A 27247-nucleotide genomic window follows, 5' to 3' on the forward strand; every position below is an offset into this window, starting at 1 on the left:
CCCTGAGGCCCTGAGTACGGCTGAGGTAAACCCCCAAGCCCGGACCGGACATGACAGGTGAAGGCCCGCCTCCAACTCACTAGCGTGAGGAGGCGGATGAAACGCCTGAACCATAATATCCCTGGAGCGGAAGCACTCCTGATATTTTTAGGCACGAAGGCTGGATTAGGCCGCAGAGTGGCACCGCTATCGGAACGAAAAGACAGGCACTCTGGCCGTACCGAGAGAGCACAAAGCACACCCACGCGTTTTAGCGGAGGTGATGGCCAGCAAGAACGCAGTCTTGAACGACAGCCGTTCCAACAGCGCTTGCTCAAGAGGCTCAAACGGGGCCAAGGACAACCGACCGAGGACCAATTGAAGATCCCAGCTCGGAGCCAAAGAGCGTTTCACCGGCTTAAGGCGTCGAACGCCAAGCAGGAAACGATTCACAAGAGGGTGGCCTTACACCACTCTTGGAAAATACGCCACCTACCCGCGTAACCCGCGATAGTGGAGGGAGCATGCGCATTTCGGATGGTACCAACCACAGAAGGATCCATCCTCTCCAGACTCACCCTCTCACCAGCCAACCCACCAGCAGCTGGCCCAGCACAGGGAACTAACACAGAGACCTGTGCGCTTGAGAGAGGGCCCGCGATGACCAAGGACATGACAGGATACCAAGAGCTGGATCAGGACCGGGAACCACACAGCTGCACCCCGGTCCGGCACAATCAGGATCAAGGACCTGCGCTCCTCAACGTACCCGCCCCAACAACTGACCTAACAGATGTATGGGGGAAAGAATCCCAGGCGGCACGGCATCGGTCCCAGACCTGCCTGACCGTCAGGGTGAGGACCGCCCGCGACATTACACCTGTACCCACATTCACCCTGCCGGGTATGTGGAGAGCCCTCAGGCCGCGCAGATGGAGAACGCCCATAGCCAGCCGCCCGCCGCCCGGTGCAGACGGCGGGAGTGTACTCCTCCCTGTCTGTCGATATACGACACAGATGTCGTATTGTCCATCCTGATCAACACCGTTTGAGGACCAGAAGGACCGCTTTCAATACCAACACATTGAATGTAGCGCAGACCGGGCAGCATGGCTTGCCAGCTGCCCCCTACTGCGTTGGCCCGACGTGTCTCCAGCGAGGGAGGCGTCGGTGACGTGTGACAGCCTACTGCCCATGGGGACCCCCCTGGTGAGGACCCCCCCAGGGGCGAGGTCCCCCAGTACTGACACGGGAACCTTAGCCACTTCCACTTGCCTCTCACCGGGTCTATTTCCATACTCGAAAAGAACCACCTCCGTAACCTCCTCCTGGGGTGAAGAGGAGGCCAAGAGGGACCACGAGGCCAAGAGGGACCACGGAATGAGCAGATGCCCTCATACCGAGCAGGCGTATCACGGACAGCGCCGTAACCGTCCTAGGACGGAACCTCCAGAGTGTGTCGCAACCTCTCTGAGAGGGATGCCCATAGCACTCCACCCATTGACTGGGAAGAGGAGTACTCTACTTCCAGTTTACAGCAACCCCAGGCTGGTAGGAACCCTGCCTGGTATGAGACCTGACGATCCACCTTGACCGTCAAGGACCAGAACGTCGGCAGGGCAGAATACACTTCGTAACCCCTGACGACGCAGAGGCCCCAGTGCGGCCTCCACGCACTTGGTGAAGATGCGGGGAGCCAGAGAGAAAACCGAACGGCAGCCCCTGGTACTCATACGCTAACCCTGCAAAGGAAGCGTAGGTAAGCCCTAGGACGGAAGATCGGGGATGCGAACACGCATCCTACAGGTCTATGGAGGAGAACCAGACCCCCACCTGACAGTGTTCAACAGGTAGGAGACGATCCAAAAAATGCTGAACCTTCCCATGGGACAGGTCCAGCATGGGTCTGACACCCCCCCTCCCGATTTCTCAGGCACCAGAGAACACAGAGAGGAAAACGCCACGACGATGGCTTAATTCGTCCACAGAGATCGGATCTCGTCGACCAGAGCTGTCACTGCTGGTGACCCTGACAATAGGGTCTGTACCAAACCCGAAAACGGGTGGGGTTATGTAAATACAAGTCCCCGCCTCAGCGTTCTCTCCATCCACCTCGACATATGGTACTGCTGTAGCCATATGTGATGACACTCCCAACGCACCCACCGCCATGTGGCGCAGGTCCGCTAGGAACTGTAGATAGGCGGCCCGGTCCCACCTGCTGTGCGTAGCCAACCCTGGACCCGTGCGAGCAGAGCGTTCCGTGTCGGGACATCTGACCCTGACACTACCCATGAGGCAATCGCACCCAAGGGGGGGCCCCGACAGAAAGGGCCGGTTTGATACGGGGGAAGCTGACATCAGTTCTAGGTGACAAAAGCTCCCCCACTGAACACCCCTCCAGAACATGCTGAGGAGTTGTTCTGCAGCCGGACATGCAAGGTGTGAGGCCCCCATGGGTTCCTACACACAGTAGCCCTGCAGTGATAAGACTACCCCCCCCCCCCCCCCCCTTGATGATTTTGTGAAGGCACATATGTACATGGTATATACCTTTGATTTGGGAGTATTTGCGGCTTCAGGCGATCAACCAGGACGATTTGGGCTTATTGCATAAAACGCGTCATATCTCGCGATCTATGAAAAGATACTGGATTATTTTGGAAATGGGGCGATGTTTAGCGTGTAACAAACTACAGTGTGTAGAAATGAACTGATTAGTCAGTAATGGACTATGAACAATGCCTGTAAAATTAGCCATACTATTGTCTCCATAGCTATAACACCGGTTCCTGACAGGCAGCGAGCGAGCGAACTGGAGACGAAATCACGCACGACACTGTCCTGATATGATGCGGCGCGTGTCCGAGTGTGTCTGTGTGTTACCAGGAACAGGGGGCAAAGCAGCCTGCGATTCTCGACCAATAAAAAGTGTTTAGGGGCGGGACTCGGACGCGTAATCGCTCAACTAGAGACACATCGAGCGAATATTTGAGGGGGGAACGACAGGGGACACGTGATGCAAGGCTTCTATCCTTCCTACAACCGGCCAGTGGGGGGCATATGCAAGCAACGTTCAAGACAGGGGAGGGAAGAATTGGCACAGCGGAATTTGGATGGGAGAAAAATAGAAAAAGAGGAGAGAAAAAGTGGATAAAAAAAAATAACGCTGGCGCCATTTAGTAAAGATGGCTAAAGCTGATGGCAGTCAAAGAGTTAAAAAAGGATACACAGTGATCCAAACCAAAAAACAAACTCATGTAATAACCAACTATGACCAATTGGATATTGCTTTGATTCAGATCTCAGACCTAATTGCCCGGCTTGAGAAAGCCTTGCTGCTTGCATGTAATCCTGAAAGCAAATATGATGAAAAGAAAAAGATGGCACCCATTTTTTCAACAGTGCACATCAAATAAGACAGATCAAAGTCAAACATGTATCTACACAGAAGTTTTTTTCCCTCTGTGTGTGTTTCATATCTCATTATTTTAGAGAATCCTGCCAGATATCAAACAGAGATGCACTCTTTCTTGAAGATGTCACATGAATGTAATCAGTTCATACATTACAGTAACCTTTGCAAATAATTTCAAATAAAGTTATCCAGCTGCTACTGCCACTTGTTTTGTATGGCTGTCATTTGGTATAAAAAATAAATAAAAATAAACCTGTCCCTTTTACACCAGACTTGAGTTTTGGACTCTCTCAGATGGATGTTTACAACCTTCTCATCTAACATTGATCAACGGTGCATGGCTGCACTGGAAGCTTAGTGCACATTCTGTATGCTTGGCGGCAGGGAGCTCCTGACCTTCTATTGACAGTTCTTATACCTGGTGTCACCTTGCGGATCAATTCCCCCTCCAGGGTAGTAAACTGAATGCCACCCGCCCTCAGGGAGCTGGTGTACACTGCATGTCAAAACTCCATATGGGTGATAGAGGAGATGGAAATCTAATCGCCCTCCTCATGCTTTGAATAAATCTGCCTGCAAAGCATTATTCCACAAAAACATAATCTCCTAAATGTTTGTATTCATCAACCCTGCCACCTCTACTAATCCCTTCGCTTACCTCCCAATGGCATCTTGGACTTAAATGGCATTTCCTGTGTAAAGTCATGAATATTTAACGCCCACAACTGACTCATAAGAGAGACATTTTTTGGGGGGCCACTACAGAACAAAAGAGACCCATTTTCTTTTTTTACATGTAAATATGGCAGAGACAATTACAAAGTGACAACAAGAGGCTTTTATTCCATCAGTGATTCACATCACTAATCCATACTCTCAGGCGGTTTCTCCTCCCACAGGTGGAGATTGAAAATGTGACACGTCCCGAGTTTAGGAACCCAAACCGCTGTACTCTCTATGTCTGCACTTGTTTATTATTTCCTCCGACCTTTAAATTCCCTGGGCCCTGTGACAAATCATGTATAATACAAAACGTGCATTGTTGACTGATGTGCAATGTGTATTGGATGCAAAGCGTACAATATAGTATGTTTTGCTATATTGTTGTTCAACACTGACCTTGAAGGCAGAGGGAGGGAGGAAGAAAGGACGGCATTGGTCCTAGAGGAGACAAAATGTATCACTGTACACACAGAAGTGGTATCACTAGTCAAGTCAATAGTTTTATTTGTCACGGCATACAAGTATACAATGAAATGCGGGAAATTATGTAACACTATGTAACATCTGAGTGGGATGTGGGATCCTGCCAACCCCCTTTGGGAGAGGGCAGCAAGTGTGTCGTAGGGAGTCATCTCAACCCACAGAAACGGTCTCTTTCTCCAGCCAGGGGGTGGGGGGGCTGAAGCCGAGTTGAACTACATTTGATTCTTTGGGTCTTGACCGCAGATTCACATATGGGGTGGGATGCATTGACGCCAGATTAAAACCAGGATCAGATATTGGGGAACCTTTTTTTATATATATATATATATATATATATTTTTTTTTTTTTTTTTTTTTTTATGTATCCTTCATTTAACCAGGGTAATCACATTGATATTTCCATCTCTTTTTCAAGTGCGGGCCCAGGCCAAAAAGGCAACATACAGATTACCATTATTAAATTGTAATGTCCACCTCTTGGTTGAATGAGTAAAGTGCTTATGTAAGTTGGTAGCTGCCCCAGGATGGCTTTGTATACAAACAAATACCAGTGTAACTGTCTTCTTATGGCCAAAGATGACAATTCATACAATACACAATGATGTGAGGGATGAGCTCTTGTGCATGGTATAGTGTGACTATAGCATGACGATGGGATTCTGGGGCATTCATATATAAAATATCACCATATTCCAATATAGGTAAAAAAAGGAAATAGTAGCTACAAGCTGATCTTCAGCTTGAAGTACATTTAAGTTTTTTATTTTTTTTGCTAGTTGTTCAATATGAAAGTAAAATAATAACATATTTTTTAATCTTTTTTTGATAACTTCGTTATAACTTAGACACCAAAAACGGCATCAAACAAGCTTTGATAACATTGATGTAGGAATAGGTTAATATGTGACGCTAGATACTATATTTTTGTAAAGGTTTGCTGACACCACAAACGCGCTTTCAAAAGGTAAATTATATTTATTACTGTGGTAGGACTTCAAACCTCCACTTAAATGATGATGAGGATTTAATAAAGGGAAGCAAACAACCCACAAACAATTAACAAACAGGGAGAAGGGTAAGGGGAGAACACACAAGATAATTATAATTAATGGGTAGCACAAGCCCTAGTGACCTGGTGTCACAGGACACAACCACAAACCCTGCGGTTGGCAGTCTGGGAATCCCCCAGCAAATGTACACCACGTGCACAACACAATATAATTCCACACAAGCAGTGGCAAAAAGGCAGAAGGCCCAATACATATATATATATTAACACATTCCACACGGGTGGCAAGTGGCACTGAGGCCACAATATACATATATATATATATATACTTACCTGGTAGCTGCACCAACACGAATACAAGGCCTACCAGGTAAGTGGTGTGAACAACATGAACACACTTAACAAATCAATCCCACACCACAGTGGACAGTGTCATAATAACGGTTCCACACAAACAACAGTGGACAATGTTAAAATAACCATTCCACACAAACAGTGGTTTTATTGAGTTTCCTGGTGAAACAGATGAAATTGTGGTCAGATATACCGGTCAACATGTTGTTGGTCTTAGTGATTCTATCCGGTTGGTTGGTGAAAACTAGATCTATTTTGGTCTGGGAGGTTTTGGTAATTCTAGTTGGCTGTTTGATTATTTGTTCAAAGCTGTGGGCATCCATGGATTGTTTTAAGTTCTTTCTAGCCTGTTTACTGTCCCAGTTGACATTGAAGTCACCTATGATTATTGTTTCCTTGTTGCAGGATTTTAGGACATGTTTTAACTGGTCGTAAAACTCAACTTTTGCATCTGGTTTTCTGTAGGGGTGGGACGATACATCGATCCAGATCGATACATCGATGTAATTATCAACGATCGAATCGGATCGATGCGATGTAATAAGATCGATTCATATCGATACTCTTATTTTGAAAATCCTGTGGCGAGTCTCATAACTGATTGTGTTAAATGGGCATATGATATCATCTCATATCGATCGCAGGCACCTGAATCTAATCGTATCGTATTGTATCGTGAGAGACTTTGTGATATCGGCAAATATCGTATCGTTGTCCAAAGAATCGATATCGTATCGTATCATGATGAAACTGGTGATTCCCACCCCTAGTTTTCTGTAGAGACATATCAGGGTAAATGACATTTGTTCAGCGAGAGTGATTTCCACACCAACAGATTCTACACCAACACATTCAAAGTCAGTGGACCATTCCAGTTTTTTACAGGCAATTGTGTCTCTGATGTACAGTAGGACTCCCCCACCTCCTTTCCCAGTCTTCCTGTCATTCCTAAATACATTGTAGCCTGGCATGGATACTAGGGCTTCAGGGGATGACTTCTTTAGCCATGTCTCACTCAGACCTAAGCAATGTAAGTTAGAATCAAGTAGGAGGTGCTCTAGCTGTTCGCGTTTATTACCAACACTACGAATGTTGAGGTGACCACAAAAGAAACCCTTTGGTTTGCATAGGGGGTCCCATACAGTTCTGGGCCTGGTTTAGGGTACCAAATAGTTTAGTCTTGCGGTGCTTTCTCAGTACATGGTTTCTACCTCTAGGTGCTACCTCAGGGTCTCCTCTGGCAGTGGAGATGTGGGGTGACAGCTCAGTGTTGGCCGCTGGGTTGCCAGTACTTGGGGGCCCGGGAGTTTCTAAGACGCTGGTAGCCGGACACTGCTGCGGAGCTGATGCTTGTCCACCAGTGCCGGTGAGCAAGCGGAATACAGGTGGGGGTAGGTGGAGGATGTTGAGCCAATGTTTTAGGATTGGCTGGCAGCTGTTCAGAATTGTCTGACTATTATTTAATTGGATTGGCCAGGTGAATTGCAGGGTACTACTGTGTGTTGGAATGCTAGCACTGGTGATTGTGTTGGCAGCGCTGTTTAACACAGTCTCTGCGTTGTCACAGGGGCCAGGATGATGGTGAATATCCCCACTCAGCAAAAAGCAGAGTATGATGATAAGTTTGCTTGCATTAATAGACTGTGTGTAAAACTTGGACTTGCGTTTGTTACTGGTTCTGTCATGGTTAATCAGGAAACTGAAAAGTACAGCATGTCCATACCCAGTGTGTTTCTCCGGTTTTCCATATGTGCAGCTCTTCTGGGTGTGTGGATATATTCCAGTACAGTTTAAAAATAGGAAGAATACTAGCAGCGTTGCGGTCGTTCCAAGGTAACCTGGTGGTGACATGTTATTGATTGCCAAGCAGCTAGCTAGCAACAGCAATGGCAAACTAGCTGGCTCTGGTGGTGGCTAGGCTGTTGGTGTAGCCTGGTGGTGGCTAGGCTATTGCTGTGGCCAGGTGGCGGCTAGGCTGTGGATTCACTACACCTGGGGCTGGCCTGGTGGCCGGTAGCCTGGGGTTGGCCTGGCGGTGGTGGCTGGTAGCTGGTATCCTGGGGCTGGCCTGGCGGTGGTGGCTGGTAGCTGGTTTCCTGGGGCTGGCCTGGCGGTGGTGGCTGGTAGCTGGTATCCTGGGGCTGGCCTGGTGGTGGTGGCTGGTAGCTGGTTTCCTGGGGCTGGCCTGGTGGTGGTGGCTGGTAGCTGGTATCCTGGGGCTGGCCTGGTGGTGGTGGCTGGTAGCTGGTATCCTGGGGCTGGCCTGGTGGTGGTGGCTGGTAGCTGGTAGCCTGGGGTTGGCCTGGTGGTGGTGGCTGGTAGCTGGTATCCTGGGGCTGGCCTGGTGGTGGTGGCTGGTAGCTGGTATCCTGGGGCTGGCCTGGTGGTGGTGGCTGGTAGCTAGTAGCCTGGGGTTGGCCTGGTGGTGGTGGCTGGTAGCTGGTATCCTGGGGCTGGCCTGGTGGTGGTGGCTGGTAGCTGGTATCCTGGGGCTGGCCTGGTGGTGGTGGCTGGTAGCTAGTAGCCTGGGGCTGGCCTGATGGTGGTGGCTGGTAGCTAGTAGCCTGGGGCTGGCCTGGTGGTGGTGGCTGGTAGCTAGTAGCCTGGGGCTGGCCTGGTGACTGGTAGCTGGTAGCCTGGGGCTGGCCTGGTGATGGTGGATGGTAGCTGGTAGCCTGGTGCTGACCTGGTGATGGTGGCTGGTAGCTGGTAGCCTGGGGCTGGCCTGGTGATGGTGGCTGGTAGCTAGTAGCCTGGGGCTGGTCTGGTGGTGGTGGTGGCTGGTAGCTGGTAGCTGGTATGGCTCGCAGTCCACACACACAGACACACACGCGCGCGCGCGCACACACGGGCTCGCAGCCACACACACATTTCCACTCTATCAATGCCATGCCTCTGCTACTATCACTGCCATAGATATATATAGAATGATCACTGCTACGCAGTTTGTGTATTTCCGCATTTCACTTCCTGAAGGGGAGGGATTTCCACTCTCCATTGTGTCCAATAGACGAGCGCCCTTTTCGACCGCGTGACATTGTTCAGAAAGTTTGGTGCGCTTGACTATGTGAACGCAGGCGAACCAAATGAAGAATGCAACAATGTTGCAACTTCACCACCAGAACCGCACAGAGTCCACCAAAACTATATGTGAAAGCGACCTTAATGTATCTAAACTATACTATACAATACCTCCTTCCTTTAAAGTGACTTTTCCATTATTTAAAGTGACATTTTGTTTAAAGTGATTGTTTAAAGCGGTTTCAGCATGAGTGTTTTTCACCACAGAATCTATGTGTGTTGACCATGTCAGGTCCTCTGTGATGTGGACTCCCAGGTACTTGAAACTTCTCACCCTGTCCACGTTTATCCACAGTGGTGTGTGTCCCCTACTGTATTCTCCTATAAAAGTAACAAGGAAGATAAAGGATTAATTCAGTATCCTCCTAAAGTTTGGAGCAGGGAATTGGCATCAACAATGAAATAGTGATATGGGCAGGGCCGCCTGGGAGAAATGCGAGGCCCTGTGCGAGATTTAAACGCGATTTAAACGTGCAGAACACAGAACACATGCAGAGCACAGCACAGAACACAGCTCAGAACACAGGACACCTCAGAACACATGCAGAACACAGCTCAGCACACAGCTCAGAACACAGCTCAGAACACAGCTCAGAACACATCTCAGAACACAGAACACATGCAGAACACAGCTCAGAACACAGCTCAGAACACAGGACACCTCAGAACACAGCTTCATCTAACGAGGCGTCGCAAGGTTTAACTGAGGCTAACGTTAACATGATGGCACACACACAGTGGCACACCCTCCACCAGAGCAAGGCCAGAGAGAGAGAGAGAGATGAGTCTGTGGTCCAGACAGACAGACAGAGAGAGAGAGAGAGAGAGAGAGAGAGATGAGTCTGTGGTCCAGACAGAGAGAGAGCGAGAGAGAGAGATAAGCAAGACAGCTAAGATGAGCCCCTAAAGGATATTCAACTTTTAATGGAAGAACAAAACAGAAGGAAAAGATTACTTCACAAAGGCAACATGAATATACATAGATCCAAAAGGACAAAGATCAACACTTAAATAAAGAGAAGAGGGTCTATACCAGAGAAAACAAAGTAGCAAGGAGCCAACGGCCGACATCAGCTAAAGAGGCTAACTGCAAATAGAGTGGCCAGGTACTGACGCTAGCTCGACAGAACGTTAGCTACGACAGCTAGCCGGCCCGCTTGGCTCAATATAACGTTAGCTACGACAGCTAGCCGGCCCGCTTGGCTCAATATAACGTTAGCTACGACAGCTAGCCGGCCCGCTTGGCTCAATATAACGTTAGCTACGACAGCTAGCCGGCCCGCTTGGCTCAATAATAACGTTAGCTACGACAGCTAGCCAGCCCGCTGGCTCCACATAACGTTAGCCAACATAACGTTAGCCACGATAGCTAGCCGGCCCGAGAGAGAGAGAGAGAGAGAGAGAGAGAGAGAGAGAGAGAGAGAGATATCTCCACAGCGGGAATAGAATAGAGTGCATTAAAAACTCACCAAACGTCCAAGAGGAAGGAGACAACCGTGGAGTTGACGAAGTTCATCTGCCGAACGACCGTCCTCTTCATCTTGGCATAACCTCCAATGCTTTTTTTTTTATACAGTCAACATATTCTTAAATAATAGCGCTGCCCGAGGCTGGGCATGATACAGTCAACATATAGCAAGAGAGAGAGAGCGAGAGAGAGCTCCCGTTCTACAGTCAATATACAGTGTTATCGCTGCACAGACCCGGCAATGCCCCTGACCAGAGGAGAGAGAAATATAATAGTTAGTAAAAGCACTATATAAGCTCAGAATACAGCTCAGAACACAACACAGCTTAGAACACAGCTCAGAACACAGCTCAGAACACAGAACACATGCAGAACACAGCACAGAACACAGCTCAGAACACAGCTCAGAACACAGGACACCTCAGAACACAGAACACATGCAGAACACAGCTCAGCACACAGCTCAGAACACAGCTCAGAACACAGCTCAGAACACAGAACACATGCAGAACACAGCTCAGCACACAGCTCAGAACACAGCTTCATCTAACGAGGCATCACAAGGTTTAACTGAGGCTAACGTTAACATGATGGCACACACACAGAGGCACACCCTCCACCAGAGCAAGGCCAGAGAGAGAGAGAGAGAGATGAGTCTGTGGTCCAGACAGAGAGAGAGAGAGAGAGTCTGTGATGATACAGACAGAGAGAGTCTGTGGTCCAGAGAGAGAGAGAGATGAGTCTGTGGTCCAGACAGAGAGAGAGAGAGATGAGTCTGTGGTGCAGACAGAGAGAGAGAGAGAGAGATAAGCAAGACAGCTAAGATGAGCCCCTAAAGGATATTCAACTTTTAATGGAAGAACAAAACAGAAGGAAAAGATAACTTCACAAAGGCAACAAGAATATACATAGATCCAAAATGACAAAGATCAACACTTAAATCCAAAGAGAAGAGGGTCTATACCAGAGAAAACAAAGTAGCAAGGAGCCAACGGCCGACATCAGCTAAAGAGGCTAACTGCAAATAGAGTGGCCAGGTACTGACGCTAGCTCGACAGAACGTTAGCTACGACAGCTAGCCGGCCCGCTTGGCTCAATATAATGTTAGCTACGACAGCTAGCCGGCCCGCTTGGCTCAATATAACGTTAGCTACGACAGCTAGCCGGCCCGCTTGGCTCAATATAACGTTAGCTACGACAGCTAGCCGGCCCGCTTGGCTCAATACAACGTTAGCTACGACAGCTAGCCGGCCCGCTTGGCTCAATATAACGTTAGCTACGACAGCTAGCCGGCCCGCTTGGCTCAATACAACGTTAGCTACGACAGCTAGCCGGCCCGCTTGGCTCAATATAACGTTAGCTACGACAGCTAGCCGGCCCGCTTGGCTCAATATAACGTTAGCTACGACAGCTAGCCGGCCCGCTTGGCTCAATAATAACGTTAGCTATGACAGCTAGCCGGCCCGCTGGCTCCACATAACGTTAGCCAACATAACGTTAGCCACGATAGCTAGCCGGCCCGAGAGAGAGAGAGAGATATCTCCACGGCAGGAATAGAATAGAGTGCATTAAAAACTCACCAAACGTCCAAGAGGAAGGAGACAACCGTGGAGTTGACGAAGTTCATCTGCCGAACGACCGTCCTCTTCATCTTGGCATAACCTCCAATGCTGCACGCGCTCTCTCTAGGTTAGCTAATGCTAGTTAGCCTTTAGCTAAGCTACTAGCTGACATGGCTAGCCCGACTGAACCACACGTTAGCACTCGATACCGTAGCTAAAGCTAACTAGTTGTCCCTGCCTTTAGCTAAGCCGACATGGCTAGCCTGACTGAACTTTCTAACATGCAACAACTTTCATCTTCAGTCCATCTGCCGAATGACCGTCCTCTTCGTCTTGGCATAACCTCCAATGCTGCACGCGCTCCCGTGGAAATAGTCAGACAGACGCATGCCGGCCGACTACCTTACCTGTAACCCCTCCCCTCGTTGAAACCAATAGTATATCTGCTGCAGAGCCGCAGAGCTCCAATAGTGTATGCAGAGCCACAGAGCTCCAATAGTATATCTGCAGAGCCGCAGAGCCCGGAACAAGTCAGACACATTATACAAACGTGTCTAATGTGAAATATATAAGCATATAAGCAAAACTAGATTTTAGGTATGTGATGAAATATTTTAATTTTTTTTTGCGAGGCCCTCCTTCCCGCGAGGCCCTGTGCGACCGCACTGCTCGCACACCCCCTGAGGCGGCCCTGGATGTGGATTAAGAATTCAGAGGCCTCTGGGCCAGACTCTTGTGGAGGCCCCCACACACACATACACGTGCACGCACGCACAGTGGCGTTTTTATATGTAAAACATTGGTGGGGCAGCCACTAACCAAGGCTACATACCAGGCAAACTACAGTAATCTAAATTACAGTAATCCTGCTACTGATGCGTTTTTAACACGTCAACAAACAGCTATCCATCGAGAGAGAGAAAGTATAGTTGAGGAACATTTATTATATTCCCTGTCTACCAAAGTTATTGACAGGGTACCACACAATATATTATACTTTATTGTTCAGTTATTCTGTCAGTTATGGCTGTCCCTTTCCTGTTTAGATTTGAACTTAGGAGCTCCGCTTTCCCACCGTTTAACTTTTTTATCCATGTTTTTTGAGTCTCATATGATACAGTACTACTCAAGTCTTAGCCTACTTGATCAACTTGCAAGTGCAATTCTCGCGGTCAGTGGTCAGCTGACCTGACAGTGACCCCTGGACCTGGACGTCAGTGTCACGTCGACTCAATGTCTCTCACCCCCTCATTATCAAACAATCAATCATATTTTTATTTGCAATACAAATTTTTTTATAAAAATAGATAGAGATGAGATGATACTAGTAGTCACTATAGATGCTGTGAAAGTAAACGATGGATCTGATTATATTATATATTTTTTTTCTTTTCGGATTTATTTTATTATTTTTACTATTGTGTAGTGGAGGCCCCTAGTCACTAGGGGGAGCTCGAGGATATCCGCTATCAGCACCGGCGGGTCTCTGCTGTCATGATCCCAATCTGCCTCATTCGTGTCGGGGCTGGGATGTGGAGATGCGGGCGTGACAGCAGACTCTACGCCTAGTCTTCTTCTTCTTGTATATTTCCGGCGGACTACACGTCTAGGCGTATTGCCGCCCTCCACAGGACAGAGGGATCACAATAGATTTCCAGCCCTCCCTATACGTCTAGTCCAGCCAGGGTCAGCAACATTTACTATCAAAAGAGCCACTTTCCCAGGCATTAAAGTGTTCCGTCTTGAGACGGGTTTCCGTCTATTTGATTATATGTATATAATATTTTAATTGATATTAAAAAAAAAAATATTATATATAAAGTTTGCCAATAGGGATGTTTCAGTAGTATTGGCACTGGTAGTAGTCGTAATAGTAATCCAGTAAAAAAAAAAATCTTCTAAAAAATAAACTAGTTCAACACAGGCAACCACTTTTGCTTAATTTCTTTGATGGCTCAAATGTATGCTCTAGTGCAGGGGTCAGCAACCTTTTTGACATGGAGTGCCTGTTTGAAATATAGTTGTAACTAGTGTGCCTCAACAATATTCCATGCATCGTAATTATTTTTTCTCATAATCAGGTCTTTTTAATGATAATTATTGTTATTGTTATTATTAACAATATTATTATGATGGTTGTATCAACCCTAAATCTGAGTTGGGGCGGGGGTGCAGTGCAGACAAACAGTTTTGCTTTACTGAGCTCCGTTATCTGGGGGTTGTAGTTGGTCACTTTAAGCTGCACACCGGAGCATCTTTTAATCCAGCTGTTCTCTGATATTTTCTGACATTTCGTTGATGCGTCGCTCGACACTTCAAGCTGACATGGGGATATCTTTTATCCTTGATTTGATTGTCTCTTTGTTTGGCAAGCCTTCAAACAAAACATCTGAGCTACAGAGAAAAGCCTCCTTGATATACTCGACTTACAAAAAAGAACCTGTGGGAGGATTTCAACAAGATAAATGCGACAACAGTGCAAAATATTTCACTATAATATTTCAAAGCAAAAAAAATATATATATATATATATATATATATATTTTTTTTTAATGCTGCCCCCTGTGCCAATGAAAATGCCCCCGCGTAAAAGTAATCTGATTACTGATTACTCCTTTAAAAAGTAATCTAAGTTACTTTACTGATTACTTGATTATCAGAGTAACTTAGTTACTTTGAAAGTAACTAGGTTACGAAGTCGTCGTCGTTCCCCCAACAGTTTTTTTTTAAACGCTTTATTGAAAGTGCATAAATTGTTTTTAACTTGTTTCTCTGCACATAACGTAAATTGTTAAACTAGTGCTTCAGCTTCTGTACCATCAAGTATGGTAAAGCAACAGTCTATGATGCTCACAGCATTAGAGCAGCCAGCCAGTGGTTTTACAAAACCAGTGTATCACATCTAACAAATGCAGGCTGAACTATTCAATTATATCAACTGTAACTATTAAATAGTTTTTATAAATGTCTCTCTATAAACATAGAATCAGTATCTCTTTAACATGTAAATTAACTGTAAATCTGGCAAATAAGAGCTTTTGCTCTGCCACCATCAACCCTCCTGTACCTAGTTGAAGCGTCGGCTAGTGTTGTGATTCCAGATGCTTTTGTTTTGTGGTGGAATTCTCCGACGACGGAGCCCTGCTGTCACACGATTGGCGCATATGTCACATGACGTGCTGTGAAGACCCGCCCTACTCTGCCTCTGATTCGCAAACTGTGGATGGGGAATGTGATTGGACCAAAGCAGAGTCACTCACAGACAGAGGGTCCAGTCACGCCGCGGGACACATTCTTGTATTTTTGACTGTCGAAAACGAAATAAAATACTGCATTCCGCCTGCATTATGAATTTATGATGAGATAGTAACGAAATAGTAACGCACAGCCACTTGGACAAGTAACTGCAATCAGATTACTGGCTTTTAAAGATTAACGCGTTAGATTACTATTTTCGGGGAAAAGTAATCAGATTACAATAACGCGTTACTTAGTAATGCGTTACTGGCATCACTGGTGCCTATGCAGGCACGCGTGCCTATGCAGGCACGCGTGCCTAGGGTTACCTACCCCTGCTCTAGTGTCTAGTCGATTTTGTGTTTTGAGCACAAAGATCATCATAGATCTAGCCTCTTAATTTTGCTCTCAAAGTGCACCAGATTGATGCATTTAACTTTAAAACGTAATTATTATGCATGCTCCCGGACCCCTCTGGAGGGGCAGAGGTTCACCCACCACCACAGTCTCACTAAATCCTGTGGGAAACACTGAGGATTCAAATTTTTTTACGGCTGTGGGTAGGGCGTTCCACATTGTTGTGGCACGTGTTTAGTCCCTTGTTTGTATGATAACAAGCCTTTTAGTTCATGGTTCAAAGTAATGGGAAAAGGGTGCTAGCTCGCCATCAATCAGAAGCTAGCCACAAGACTTGCATTCACGCTCTCCAGCACACAGCCTCCCTGCCTGGCACAACAACCACAACAGTCTATAGTCACAGTCAGGACAGTAGGCTCTACAAGTAGGCTCCCTTAAAACGCTAACGCTATTTAAAAAAATACAGTGGAGGTTAAAATAAGAATAGACTTGGCCTGAAAAAAGTTCAGTCAGGAGATATTTTTTTGCTTTAATCCCTGCTTTCCCCCCCTCCCACAAAATAAAATGCTCAGGGAGCCGCACAACCTATTTACCCTTAAAATGAAGATAACACAGTGTATAACGTTTTATATATCCCCAAGCATACCCCACATTAAAACATAAAATGCCTGACAATTGCATACCCAAAGTAATTTGCGATTTATTATACTTTATACTTATTGCATTAATGGAATTATAAAGCAACAAAAAGAAAAGTTTAGACTTTTATAACAAAGGAAAACCTCAAACTCTTATGAAGAGGAGAAAAAATACTGGCTGTGTAGACCTATTTTTAAGGGGAGACCCACCTAAAATACCCTTTTCCTGATTTTGGGGCAATTTTTAGATGTTTGTATAATGTTTCCCCTTTACATGTCTTCTTTCAAACTAGTGACAAGAAAACTTTAAAAAAAAACATTTAGTTGCTTATTTTGCTTCATTTTGCATGATTGCATCCATAAATATGCACATATCGAATGGGGAAGTGCCTCATTTGGATATATAAACATAAAATTCTGAAAACGTGCAATATATTTTTTCTTAGTTTATATGTACATAACAAACTGGGAAAGTTTCATAGCGATATCTATTCAAATATTTGTTGCCTATTAGGGGGTACAGTAATCGGTTGTGTTGTTTGTTACTAAACTGTTACTACTAATACATAATTATTATTATGTTATTCAGTTATCAGGCATGTGTTTAGGTTGTGTATTACTAATGGTTTGATTGGGTGTTGTGTTTGTAAATAGCGGTTTCAAATAAAAATGTATGGCATTTTACAATACAGAACTTTGAAGGCGTTTTCCCAAAGGGTAGACATGTACCATTTCCCTAGCATCTACACACCAAACGTTCCACCTTTATTCATATCTATATCCTGCTTCTTTGTGCCAAAGGGTTTGTTGATATGTCACATAAAATGTTACACATAATAAAAAAAATCTCAATTTCTCTAGTACCTCCACACACCAAACTGGCCACGTTTCCTCCTATCCATATACCACAACTTTTTGCTAGAGGATTTTTTGATATATCACTCATCCAGATTTTTAGAACATGTTATACAAAAAATTTATTAGGGGGTCATAAAAGGTCATAAATTCCTGTTCGGGTGGCATATAAAAAAATCCTCTAGCAAAAAGTTTGGTATTTAATGTAGTAAATATCTATTGCCCCTTTTCCACTGCATGGTACCTACTCGACTCTACTCTACTCTGCATTTTCGGTTTTCCATTACCAAAGTACCTGGTACCAGGTACTTTTTGGGTACTTTTTGGGTACTTTTTTAGTCCCTGCTCTGTCGAGGTTCCAAGCGAGTAGAACTGGAACCAGAAAAGTCACGTGAAACACTGCAGACCACTGATTGGTCAGAAGAGAGACGCGTCACTCGTTGGAGCGTCTGCACAAAAACAGAAAGCCGCCATCTTTAATGCCTCGCGTAGGATTAATTATTTGTTTGCAGCATGAACAAGTGCAATAAACAAAAAAGGATACAGTCACTGTGTATTCTGCCTCATTTATTGATGAAACAAAACCGACATCAACACAATTTGCCACCGAGCGGAGAGTTTAGTCTCACAAAAAGATTGCTGATTTGTTAAGTTTGTTAGCTTAGGTGCTAATGTAGTAGCATTTTAGCATGGCTATCGTACATAGCGTGATCAATATAACTCGCTATTGATTGTTTGTACTAGTAACGTTAATGCTAGTAGAATAGACACAACGTGAGGTAATCACCATCCATTTTAAACCGCTTATTACCTAATGCGAACGTTAGCAGATAGACGTGAGAGGTAACGTTAAAGCTTGTTGTTAGCCTAATGCTAATGCTAACGTTAACGTTAGCAGATATACACGAGAGCCTAGGTAACGTTAAAGCTTGTAGAATAGACACAATGAGAGGTAACGTTAGCATTAGCAGAATAGACACAACGAGAGTCTGGTTAATGTTGTTATTGATTGATTGAAAACTGTGTTTTACTCTGGCTTGCTCCAAGCCCTCACGGACATATCTATGCTGGAGCTCTCATGCTGTACACCAGCGGCCCTGCCTCCCCACACGGAGACAAACTGAGTACTTAGTACCTGCAGCGGAAAATAAATGAAGTACCAGGTACCTGTCTACGAACAGGTCGAAAAGTATCTGGCGGAAAAAATCTAATCTACGAATTCCAATCTGGCTTCAGAACATCCCACTCCACTGACACATGCCTTTTCTATTTGAACGACCACATCAAACAAGAGGTGGACGCGGGCAAATACTGCGGCATGGTCATGCTGGACCTACAAAAGGCCTTCGACACTGTCAATCACTCCATTCTGATTGACAAGCTAAAAGCAATTGGTTTTGATAGTCTATCAGTGAGCTGGATGCAATCCTACCTTGAGGGGAGGGAACAGATGGTGGAGGTAAACGGTACCCTACCCCCCCCCCCCTGTGGTGTTCCACAAGGAAGCATACTAGGACCGCTACTGTTCCTAATTTATGCAAATGACATGTCGTCAGCTTGTGACTGCAACTTGTTCCTGTTTGCGGATGACTCAGCCCTGCTGGTCTCTGACAAGAACAAGTTACAGGTTGAAAAAACCCTCAGCTCGGAACTAGGCAAAATCTGCATATGGCTTGCTGATAACAAACTATCATTACACATGGGCAAAACAGAGTCCATTCTCTTCGGTTCAAATAACAAACTCAGCAAGACCGACGGCTTCTCAGTTACAGTGGGTGACAATATTGTCACAAGGAAAGATGAAATTACCTACCTGGGTTCCATCCTAGAGGCTAATCTCTCCTGTGACAAAATGAGATCCAATGTAATAAAAAAAGTCAACCAACAAACTCGATTCTTGTACCGGATCTCCTCTCTGGTAAACAAGAATACCCTGAAGACTCTGGCAGGAGCACTCATTCAAGGGTACTACGACTATGCTTGCACCTCATGGTACCAAAGCACCTCAAAAGCGCTAAAAACTAAATTACAAACATCTCAAAACTAACTGGTCAGACTACTGCTTGACCTTACTCCTAGAACCCACCTCACCCCTGCCCACTTTGACAACCTAGGATGGCTTAGAGTAGACGACAGAGTACAGCAACTTGCCATGGGCCTGGTCTACAAGATACACTACACGACCAAGGTACCCATGTACATGTCAAAATACTTCCCAAAGGTCAGTGAATACCACGATCACAACACCAGAGGGAGCTCCATAAATCATGTTAAACCCAGATTCGGCTCAAACAAGGGACTAAACACGTTTCGCAATCATGCCACATCAATGTGGAACGCCCTACCCAAAGCTGTAAAGGAATGTGAATCACTACCCACTTTCAAAACCCTCTCAAGGAACACCTATGGGAGACTGCAATTCGAAACTGGCCCCTGTAAATGTCCTAACCCAACCCCTCCAATGTACAGTAATTTACCTAGTATGGTTTTGTCAATATTCCAATGTACAGTTTTGCTTGTTTGTACAGTGTCCCCCCCCCAATGTACATTTTTGCTTGTTTGTACAGTGTTTCCCCCCCCCCCCAACCCCCTCCAATGTAAATGACCCAGTATGGTTGTCAATATCCCAATGTACAGTTTTGCTTGTACAGTCGTACAGTGTTTCCCCCCCCCCCACACACAACCCCACCCAACCTCCTCCAATGTACAGTTTTTACGTCAAATGTATATACTCCCTTTTCTGGACTCTTTTTGTATCACAAACAGTACTGTATTTGCAAATCTGGTATGTCATAAATGTATAGATGTAGCAGTACTGTCTATCTGTATGTCATGTATGTCCTGATGAATTGAAAATGGGGGACCCTGATGTAAACAAACGAAAGTCTTTCTCTGGTCTGCATCCCCTTAACAATTGTGTGTATTGAGCTGTACTGTATTGTACCCATTCTGCAATCTGTTAATAAAGTTTTCAATCAATCAATCAATCAATCCTAAAGCGAGTAGAGTAGGGTAGAGTCGAGTAGGTACTATGCAATGGAAAAGAGGCATATATACTGTATCATCCATTTTTCCTAAATTTTGTTTAGGGTAACATGCAAAAAGGGGCCATTTTGAATAGACCACGCCCCTTTGTGGGTAATACAATTATGTGACCAAAAACATTTTAATAATTATTTTTCTTTTTTTTACTATTGTAAACCATTAAGATGTTTGCAAATGATTTCACCCTTTATAATTTTTTTCCCCTATCTAGGTGGGTGGTCTCCCATTAAATAAAACACAGAAGAGGAGACAAAATGTACGGTTATGTATATAACCATAGTTACATGAATGTAGTGACGCTCAGCGCCATATTGCACATACTTCACTCCAGTACTTGTGCACTGAATAAAAACTCCCAAATGTACCTTTACCAACATCCGTCTGACTCTGGCCACACCCCTATCCGCCACCTAAATAAGCAGGGGTGTGGCCATACACTCACCTCGTTCTCAATCTTTCACCACAAGGCAAGATCAAGGGCCGCAGTGGCGTCTTGGCGCTGAGCGTCACTACATTCATGTAACTATGGAAAAAAGGGGGCCCGGAGAAGCCAATGACGCCACAGCATCGAGACCTCGCCAGGCGGTCACTAGTGACACCGCCCCCCACATCGCCAGCGTATTCGGACAGGGCCCATCCAAGAGCAGGCCCTTCCCCCCAACAGCACGCCGCCTGGCTCACTGCCCCTGGCATATCCAGGCAGTCACCAACCAAGCACAACCCAGGCCTGAACCTACACCGCCTCCGAAATCGAACGAAATCGGACGCATTCAGGGCGGCATGGCTGTAACTCGAAGCACTCAAGAGTCTACACTACAGCGGGAGCAGGCAGCGCACCGGGGAGATGACCTCCAGAAGAGGCCGATCCCTCAATCCAGGCAGCAGGCACTTGACCCGAGCCTGGAGCACTGCGGACGAGACAGGCGCCAAAGGGGTCAACTCAAAACAGCACCCCGGCGGAAGGGGCGTATGCTGGCATTGTTGAGCACCATGTCAAAGCCTCCACAAAAACCCCCCCGATGCTCTAGAGGGGCCGAGGCAGAGAAGGCTGACACGATTGGCAGACGTCATGAACGTGCAGGGGCACACTCAAACGGGTAACCCGGGAGTTGGCGCCGCTCCAACACACCAGGGAATCAACCACCCTCTTGGTTCAACATGAGGTGGTTGCTCCTATAACCCCTCAAGAAAAAACTCCAAAACACACCTGCGGGTATACACTGGCTATACCGCATTACAAGTGTTTCAGTTTTCAAAAAGGGGTTATCCCAGGCCAACTTCGGACCGGGCCCGGCGGACCGGGACATACACAGGGATGCCAGAGGAATTCCAAAGAATCACCTCAACAGCCCCCTCCCAGCCATGCTGAACAGGAGAAGAGAGGGGTGAAAAGAATGGAGAGAGACCAGGCCCCCTTAGCCTTAACAGTGAGGGGTAACACGCAGTAACACAACCACGAACATCTCCATAACGTCAACACCCTGTGACACCCGGGCCGACCCGGCATTTTTCCCCCTGAAAAAAGCACAAGTCCCTCAGGGTACCAGAACAGCAGATCTGCGTCCCCGGCGGACAACGGGTTAACTGATCTGGACCGGCGTGACCAGAACCAGTCACGTGCCCTAATCACGCCGACATCCCCGACACTAGGAGGGGGGTAGGTACGCGTGTCGATCTAAAACAATATAGAGGGCGCCACCCAGACGGTCCCCTATGTACCTCGCTCAGTGGCCCACCTCAAAGGGTGTGAGACCCCTCTACCTATGTTTTGATCTATTCCGTTAACATCCCCCAGATATGAACGAGAATTCGTCGAGACAACACTGGTACTCGGAAGAGACAGACTCCATCCCAGGGCCAGCACTATGTACACGTCGAGACCCAAACACATCAATGGATAGTCACAAGACACCAGACATTGTTCCTCCAAGCCGCCTGGGAGAACGACAAGAAGCCGTCGCGCTTTATTTCCTCTTTTTTATAAAAGAGAAAAAGCAGACTGACATGGATCCCATGTGACGCGGCTGAGGGATTTTTTTAATTATTTTTACACCCCGTCAACCTCTCCACAAGAATGGAGAGAGACCAGGCCCCCTTAGCCTTAACAGTGAGGGGTAACACGCAGTAACACAACCACGAACATCTCCATAACGTCAACACCCTGTGACACCCGGGCCGACCCGGCATTTTTCCCCCTGAAAAAAGCACAAGTCCCTCAGGGTACCAGAACAGCAGATCTGCGTCCCCGGCGGACAACGGGTTAACTGATCTGGACCGGCGTGACCAGAACCAGTCACGTGCCCTAATCACGCCGACATCCCCGACACTAGGAGGGGGGTAGGTACGCGTGTCGATCTAAAACAATATAGAGGGCGCCACCCAGACGGTCCCCTATGTACCTCGCTCAGTGGCCCACCTCAAAGGGTGTGAGACCCCTCTACCTATGTTTTGATCTATTCCGTTAACATCCCCCAGATATGAACGAGAATTCGTCGAGACAACACTGGTACTCGGAAGAGACAGACTCCATCCCAGGGCCAGCACTATGTACACGTCGAGACCCAAACACATCAATGGATAGTCACAAGACACCAGACATTGTTCCTCCAAGCCGCCTGGGAGAACGACAAGAAGCCGTCGCGCTTTATATCCTCTTTTTTATAAAAGAGAAAAAGCAGACTGACATGGATCCCATGTGACGCGGCTGAGGGATTTTTTTAATTATTTTTACACCCCATCAACCTCTCCACAAGGGGGAGACGGGAATCCTCAGAGAGACTTCCCACATGAGCCACAAATTAAAAAGTCAACGTAACATTGAGCCATGTGACCAAAAGGCTCAAGTTACACATATATCGAGCGTAGCAGAACACCAAGTTCCCACGCTCTGCCACGACAACTTGACAATAACAGAGAACTACACATGGGGCCTGTAAAGAACTCACGGAAGTCATCGTCCAATAGAAACGCGCCCAGTGACGTATTCTATGACGGGGGGAATCCCATGACTCAACTGCCCGTGATATGTGCGGAGTCAGAGAAACTCTTCCCCCCCCCCGTGCCGAGCTGACCTATCAGCGTGGCCGGACCGAATGAAAAGAGGGTCAAACCCCCGACCAATCAGAAGAGGGAAGGAGGGGTTTATTCGGTTACCCCCTCACAAACCCAACCCTCACATACGATAACAACAATAGCCATATGATACCTTAAGTATCCAGCATGCTAACGAACAGCGTATATCCAAAGGATAAGCTAACCCAACGCACGCTAGCTACAGACGAAGTCTGTGAACAGGGTTTATAACAAGGCCAAGGTTTATATGTGAACACGACACCCGTGTTTTATGTTACAAGAACACAGAAGTTTGATAGAGAGAGAGAGGTCTAAAAGACCGTGGTACCATTACACACACGAGCACTTCTGCAGACCAACACTACAGTGTTGTGGCTCAATATCACCGTTTTAAGCAACAGAACACACAACTAACCTCTACCTTTATATGAAGAACATAAGTCTTCAGGCCGAGGAAGAAAAAACCCTTTTGACCGAGTGTTAAGCCACAGGCCTTGCTAAGCACACATGTATAGCGACCAAACAAAGACTAAATGTCTAGCCCTCCTATCAAACCCACACTAGCGAAGGTTTACACATTGTATCCCCATCATATGTAGTGAATAAACACAGTTTGTAACAAAATACAGTCCCTCCTAGAAGGGACTTTTTATTTGGACAACATCATATGTGGGCCGGGGAAGTGAAACGGGAAACAATAGGGGAAAAAGTCACTGTTAGCGACGCCTGCCACGAGCCGCTCGTGGCTTGTCACCCCGGGGAGCCCCGGAGGGACGGTAAAGGGTTGCCTGGTCTCGACGATCACTACCGTCACCTCCGAGCGTGGATGGGCCGGCTGCAGTGGACAAGGTGCCCTCTCTCCTCCTGGCCTTCTTCGCCGAAGGGCCAGCACTGGTGTTGGTAGCGGCGGCGGCATCAAACGCGGATCCCCGACGACGAGCCTTCCGCCTGACTCCACCGGCGACATCGGGCGGGGGGAAGTGAGGCTGGAGCACGGACCGCTCCTCCTGCATATCCCTGCAGGTTGCAGTCATGAGCTGCAACGCCGACCCAAAGAGCCCAGCATCGGAGAGGGGTGCCGTCAGCAGGGGAAGCCTCTTCCTGTCCGGCACTCACGCCTGCTCCAGCCAAAGATGGCGCTGAGCTAGAGTGGCCAGGGCGCGTACTTTCCCGGCGGCGATGGCCTGCAGCTGGATCAGATGCAGGATGGCTCCGGCCGCCTGGGCGTGCTGAACATGTTGTTCCTCCGTCAGCACCGTACCGCCTGTCATCATCCCGGACATAAACCTCGCTAGCTGCGCGATGTTAGACGTAGCAGCCAGGGTTTGAGTACCGGCGATGAACGACTGGTCGCTCTGGCCAACCGCCTCGCCGATTTCCCGTGGGGAAACGGCTTCCGCAAAGGCTCCCACACCACCTCAGGACAAAGGAGACACGCCAACGGCCTATCAAGCCGAGGCACCCCCTCCTTCATACCCTCGACCAGACCCACCACCCTCGTGACTTGCACGTAGGCGGGGGTGAGGCCCGTGATGTGGGAGACCACCTGTCCCTGACGGACGTAGGCCTCCATTGAGGGGAAAAATGGGCAGACAACGCCTGTCTCCCTCACAGGACGACGTTGCCATAAGTGACCTATGAGATCATCAGGGACAGACTCACATACGACAGACTACTGCCCATTGCAGAGCCACTTTCCGATGTGGCTGATAGCAGGGCATCTCGTCGCTGAGTCGGAGGTTCTAACCCGACACCAGAATACGAGGGACCCCAAGGAGACATATCACCCCCTGCCACTTCATCCTGAACGGGAGGGGGACATGTCTCCACCGGAGCGTCGAACAAGAGTACATCTGCTTCTACCATGTAATCCTCCGTTTCCATCGGGCACGAAGAAACAGACGCACCGTCATCCAAGCCACCATCCTACGACGGGAGCGAGCAGACTCAAAAAGCTTGCGTCTCAAATCCTCCGCCACGAGAGGAGCCGGCCGCCCATCGGCAGACGACTCCCCGGTGGCGGAGGAACCAGAGCAGGAACCAGGCCATCTCACAGGAGACGGCGCTGGTGCACCAGCTCCTCGGAGAGGCAAGCTACCCACCGGACTCCTACCGGGCGCGGATGATGTCCACGACAGCGGCGTCAAACCCGCCCCAAGACGCACGGCAGAGGAGGCAACGGAGAACCGCTGGTGAAGGGCGACGTTGCTAACACGACCCCCCCGAGGTAAACATTATAGCTTAGCTCTTTTCTTTTGAAGTTATGAGAGAAAAAAAAGAGCAAGAAATAATGTGAACGCTTTACTCAACTTCCTTCAGCTAATAAACCTCGTCAAAGTGATTGGTAGACAGGCACTTTCTTGTGGTGAAAGCGAAGAAGGAGGTGAGTGTATGGCCACACCCCTGCTTATATAGGTGGCGGATAGGGGTGTGGCCAGACGTATGTTGGTAGGTAAAGGTACATTTGTGAGTTTTTATTCAGTGCACAAGTACTGGAGTGAAGTATGTGCAATATGGCACTGAGCAGAGCTACATGACATGTAACACTGGTGTCTGTAGACCGACTTTGAAATAAAACACAGAAAAGGAGAAAAAACACTGGCATCTGTAGACCTACTTTGAAATAAAACCCTGAACTATGCAGCTCTATTTGAGTCCTTATTTGTGGAAAATTCGCAAATTTCGCACCACATATCAGGCATAGGCTACAGGTAAGCCTGGATTGTTAGTCGTGAAAGCAAATTAATCTGTCCACGCTGAATTAAACCCTCTATTTTCCTCAGACTTTACTTTTTTTTGGATTTATCCATGGTTAGCTTACTGGGGGGTCGGAAACTCAAGATTAGCCACTTGCAGATGGCAGGGGGGTGTGACATACTGTATATTTTAGTTGATGAAATATTTTTGTTGACTAAATATTTTTGTTGATGAAATATGTTTTCATTTCAGTGTCACAGTATGACATCAATCTCCAAAAAAATAAATAATAATAAAAAAAAAGTAAAAAAAGAAAAAAATATATCAAAATCAGTGTTGTTGCTAATCATTGACACATGCTAGCCTGTAATAACCCCCCCCAGAAAAATCTACTTTGCATTTGATATATTGCAAATATATGCCATCACACACACTGGCATTTAAAGGGTTAGAATTATCAAATTAATATGGTGTTATGATCAGGGCTGAAGTTGAATAAAAGATTGTATTATTTTCAATCTGACATTACAAAAAAACTGAAAATCCGTGTTGTTGCTAATCATATATGCTAGCCTGTTTTTTAACAATAATTTGTGATGCCATCACAAACACTGGCATTTAAAGGGTACAAATAAAAGAATTCCTGCACCAGAATGCAGGAAATGAAGTCTTTGTAACAAAAAAATTCTGACACCGTTATTTCGGGGGTCGCGGCCTGAAAACTTTGGGAACCCCTGATCTACTTCACACTTGTATTTGTGACAATGTGGGATCTATACTTGCCATATAATTCTACAAAATCATGTTTGATAGATTGGTGATATAATACATTTAGAAATAAAGGAAGGCACAGAATACAGCATGGCATTGTTGGTGGCAATATTTGTTCATTTGACTACATGTAAATACCTTGAGCACAATGATTGATATTTACCCGACACAAGTCAGTTTTATGTTGTTGTTGTCTCTTTAATTTACTCTAGCATAGTCTAATAACCGCAAGGCGTGTATCTGAGGAAATAATGCTTACTCTGCCTGGTGATCTCCTCAGGATGCTGCATGGGTTGTTAATTATCCTGCCATATTTATGTCTGTGCTCTGCAGTAATACAGTGTATTTTCTGATATATGTGTAAGAGAGATGACATTCCCTTGTTTTATAATAACAATAAATCTTATTTAGTCTTACAACCTGCTGTGACAACGTGACAATTACTCTATTGAGGAAAGGGGAACTGGAGGAACTATCATTTTGCTGAACTCCAGAAGG

This window comes from Notolepis coatsorum (assembly GCF_963971535.1).
Source record: "Notolepis coatsorum genome assembly, chromosome: 20".
Classification (NCBI taxonomy): Eukaryota; Metazoa; Chordata; class Actinopteri; order Aulopiformes; family Paralepididae; genus Notolepis; species Notolepis coatsorum.